Raw genomic sequence first — 5,208 nt, 5'->3', positions numbered from 1 at the left:
TCCAGAGGAATTCCCGAAGGAAATTCCAGAGGAATTCCCGAAGGAAATTCCAGAGGAATTCCCGAAGGAAATTCCAGAGGAATTCCCGAAGGAAATTCCAGAGGAATTCCCGAAGGAAATTCCAGAGGAATTCCCGAAGGAAATTCCAGAGGAATTCCCGAAGGAAATTCCAGAGGAATTCCCGAAGGAAATTCCAGAGGAATTCCCGAAGGAAATTCCAGAGGAATTCCCGAAGGAAATTCCAGAGGAATTCCCGAAGGAAAATCCAGAGGAATTCCCGAAGGAAATTCCAGAGGAATTCCCGAAGGAAATTCCAGAGGAATTCCCGAAGGAAATTCCAGAGGAATTCCCGAAGGAAATTCCAGAGGAATTCCCGAAGGAAATTCCAGAGGAATTCCCGAAGGAAATTCCAGAGGAATTCCCGAAGGAAATTCCAGAGGAATTCCCGAAGGAAATTCCAGAGGAATTCCCGAAGGAAATTCCAGAGGAATTCCCGAAGGAAATTCCAGAGGAACTCCCGAAGGAAACTCCAGAGGAATTCCCGAAGGAAATTCCAGAGGAATTCCCGAAGGAAATTCCAAAGGAATTCCCGAAGGAAATTCCAGAGGAATTCCCGAAGGAAATTCCAGAGGAATTCCCGAAGGAAATTCCAGAGGAATTCCCGAAGGAAATTCCAGAGGAATTCCCGAAGGAAATTCCAGAGGAATTCCCGAAGGAAATTCCAGAGGAATTCCCGAAGGAAATTCCAGAGGAATTCCCGAAGGAAATTCCAGAGGAATTCCCGAAGGAAATTCCAGAGGAATTCCCGAAGGAAATTCCAGAGGAATTCCCGAAGGAAATTCCAGAGGAATTCCCGAAGGAAATTCCAGAGGAATTCCCGAAGGAAATTCCAAAGGAATTCCCGAAGGAAATTCCAAAGGAATTCCCGAAGGAAATTCCAGAGGAATTCCCGAAGGAAATTCCAGAGGAATTCCCGAAGGAAATTCCAGAGGAATTCCCGAAGGAAATTCCAGAGGAATTCCCGAAGGAAATTCCAGAGGAATTCCCGAAGGAAATTCCAGAGTAATTCCCGAAGGAAATTCCAGAGTAATTCCCGAAGGAAATTCCAGAGGAATTCCCGAAGGAAATTCCAGAGGAATTCCCGAAGGAAATTCCAGAGGAATTCCCGAAGGAAATTCCAGAGAAATTCCCGAAGGAAATTCCAGAGAAATTCCCGAAGGAAATTCCAGAGGAATTCCCGAAGGAAATTCCAGAGGAATTCCCGAAGGAAATTCCAGAGGAATTCCCGAAGGAAATTCCAGAGGAATTCCCGAAGGAAATTCCAGAGGAATTCCCGAAGGAAATTCCAGAGGAATTCCCGAAGGAAATTCCAGAGGAATTCCCGAAGGAAATTCCAGAGGAATTCCCGTAGGAAATTCCAGAGTAATTCCCGAAGGAAATTCCAAAGGAATTCCCGAAGGAAATTCCAAAGGAATTCCCGTAGGAAATTCCAGAGGAATTCCTGTAGGAAATTCCAGAGGAATTCCCGTAGAAAATTCCAAAGGAATACCCGTAGGAAATTCCAAAGGAATACCCGTAGGAAATTCCAAAGGAATACCCGTAGGAAATTCCAAAGGAATACCCGTAGGAAATTCCAAACGAATTCCCGTAGGAAATTCCAAACGAATTCCCGTAGGAAATTCCAAACCAATTCTCGTAGTGTAAGTGTACATTCGCAAAATCTGCTCGTTCTAGATGCGAAATGTCTTTTTTGGTTCGTCAAGGTCGCTAGTAATCCTAGCTAGATTGCCATACAAAAATAATTGCAAATTTTACGATTTTGTGGACGCAGGAGCAGATTTTGTGAATGTGTAACTGTTACACATTTTATGAGTGGTATGGAAATTATGCATTTATGAGTAGGTCTTACACATTTTAAGGACTGTTCAATTTATAAAACGGACAACTTTGTAAGGCTATAAAAAGAAGACGCGTAGTTCAAATTTAACCACGCTTGCTTCATTTTTCAGAACATCATCTCTCATTATAGTAATAATTTTTGAATCGAATAAAAATAGTTTTATTTTATAGAAAATCGGCCAGATGTTAAATAAGGTGAATTTTTCGATTGCTGAAAATTGAAAATATGTATAAAATTACTGTTCACATATGGTATATCGTTTTTAATACCAGAAAAGTTTGTGCCATGCTGCAGGAGCATGAGTAATAAACATTCTGGCGAAATTTAAACTCAATTGGAAAATTAGGTGTTGAGATATTAAAGTCTCAAGTAAGATTCGATTTTTTGAATAAAATTCAATTGTGAAGCAAAAAGGTCATGAAAATATTAAATAATCAATTTTTTTATGCATCCTGTCGAAAGTAGGAATAATGTGGTTTTAAATGCAAAAAACTACTTCTTAATAGCATTGCTGGTTTGGTTACTGTGCGCCATTACAGATACAGTAATCAAAACAGTTTCGTTCTTTGATGGTTCTTCCAAATACCAATGCTACCTAATGCAAATTTTGCATAACAATGATGTTGGAAATAAAAACTTTGCTTCCGATTATTATTAAATAAGGTGTACAATAACATAGGACCAACTTTGTTGAAAATATATATTAATAAGTTTCGCTAGAGTCGAAAATCTGCATCAATGGAGCAAAAAGTATGAAATTTTTTTATATGACCATCTTTATGGATTAAATTTTTAATGAAAAATGCAAATAAAAGTTATTTTTTCTTCTGTATCATTCAGAGAGCAATATTCTACTACTCTGGACAAATTTTTAGCCGAATCCATGATGTTATTGCAACACAGGACTTTAATGAACATTTTTTTAATAATTTCTATGAAAACAAGGCAACTCACTATATCAAGCTGGAGCCTGCTTGGTACATTATTACTGATCAACTATTGAGCTTTACCTTTAGTAGAACAGTGTAAGCTTCCAATTCATTAAAAACTTCATGAAAATGTGCATGTTAAGTATGTGGAAAGTTATGTCGAATTTTGAGAAATGGGTTTTTATTGATATTTTACGAAAACCGCTTCAGTTACACAATAAAGAACATTTTGCTTAATGTTATATTTTTCCAACATTTGAGAATAGCTATAGAAAGATACGCAAAAAATTGATAATGATTTTATTGAAATATAAAAAAAGATATCGTACAAGCAAGTTGTCCGTTTTATAAATTGAACAGTCCTTAGTGCTGAGCAATTTAGGCGTGTGAAGCACGGTTTAAGCCGAATCCAAGTTTCTTCAGTTCATCGACGAGTATTTGGGTGCTCCCGATTAAATTGAAAGATCTGTAGTTTGAAACCTCTAGTTTCACGTACCGTAAAACGGAGTAACTTTGATAGTTTTTCAGCGAATTTTCTTGATATTTTTCATGAAACAGTATTTTCCTAGTTTTATGTTTTTAAAACAAGTATTAAAGGGTATCAGTTATCTGTTGATCAATTGCAAGATTCGATAATCTTTATAAATAAAAATGGAATGGTGTTTGTATGTCACGAAAAGGCTCGAGAACGGGTCAACGGACACACCTTATTTTTCCACTGTTGAATTCGTGCAGGGTTGCGACGTGTTCGTACGAAAAAATAATTAGAAAAAGTGTCCGGAAAGGCGAGAAAAACGGGAAAATCTGAAATTCCGTTTTGAGCGGCACTTTTCCATGGAACTGGATGTCAAAAACACAGTAGGCAGGCAGTACGACGTTTGTCGGGACAGCTAGTCTTAAATAATTATTTTAGATGACTTTTAGTTTTCCATATGCGCGAGAATCAGATTTTCATTTTGGGGTAACTTTGATAGTGCTCTACAAAACACATCAAATCTTAAAAAATAATCACAAATTGAAATTTTAGGAGTATGAACATGATAAGAGAACCCTTGTGGAATATATCAGATAGAATTTTTTTATCAAAACATTGATTTTTTACTAAATTTTACATATAAAAATAACACAGAAAAAAATATGTAATTAAAATTCCGCGAGAAATCATGCACATAAAGGGAATGCTAGAGTTATTGCACTATTACATGAGATATAATGTAAAATTACATTACCATCGTGTAAATTTCCGCCAACCATCGCGTAAACCAACTTGGACTCCAACCGGTTACGTGACTATTAGCGGAAATTTACACGATTGTAACGTAATTTTACATTAGATATGCACTAACTCTAGCATTCCCTTTATTTGCATGATTTCTCGCTTAATTTTACATGATTATTTTTTTCTGTGAAGTTTGTTGAGTACTAAGTGAAAAACATAGTGAAATCATTATCTTTGTAAGCATATATATGTTTAACGGTACATCATCATATGATTACATGCTATTCATGGTGAGTAATCTTTTTTTGAGTAGTTTTTGGATGTTTTGTTAACAAATGTTGAACAACACAGATTTATCTACATGAAATTACACGGGCATTGTATACTTTTAGGCGTTTATCTATGTATGGAGATTTATGTTTCAACTCACAAAAAACACACTTCGTTAACCCTCGAGCGATCGCGCTGTTGTATTTTGTACAACACGTTGAAAAAATCTCGCTTTTTGTACTCAGCATTAGCGTGGTGCTGACGCAGGTAGTCAACCGCGCGAGTTACGGAAGGTTAAGAGATTCAAGGTCAGATTCGGAACAGTTGTGTACAGTTGAGCTTAGAGTTCTTCCCTTACACTTGGACGTCGATTGCAGGTTTGCAGATGCAAACCCTTCCTTCCTGCCAAGCTACTATCAAAGATCCCTCCGGGGTTAGTTACCCGACCTTCCCAGAGGCTACTCACAGTTTTAATTAAAAATTACGTTTTTTTATGACGGCACAGATAACAGAAGATGCAAATCTTATTCTAATCCACATGGATTTCTCTACTATTCGATACAAACGTATAACACTTCATGTACCAATATCATATAGTTTTTATATATTTGATTGACTGTTCATCACGTACTAATTTTTTTTAAGTTAAATTGAACGACTGGGATCGACTCATACATTCACCCATGCTATGCTAAATAGAGCTAAAAAGTACACGATATTAACAGCAATTAAGCACACACGCTGAAACAAAGCACCCGTTGCATCGTGAAAGCTTCACATATCTTGAATGGTATATCGCATACAAGTATCGTAGACTGCTTCGTTTTTAACCCACTATCTTGCTGATACCTAACGAGTCTCCCGAAAATGCTGGAAAGAAAGCTTTAGGA

Source organism: Aedes albopictus, chromosome 1 (assembly GCF_035046485.1).
Source record: "Aedes albopictus strain Foshan chromosome 1, AalbF5, whole genome shotgun sequence".
NCBI classification, from domain to species: Eukaryota; Metazoa; Arthropoda; class Insecta; order Diptera; family Culicidae; genus Aedes; species Aedes albopictus.
The sequence above is the reverse complement of the archived record's forward strand: the minus strand, read 5'-3'. Positions refer to the sequence as shown.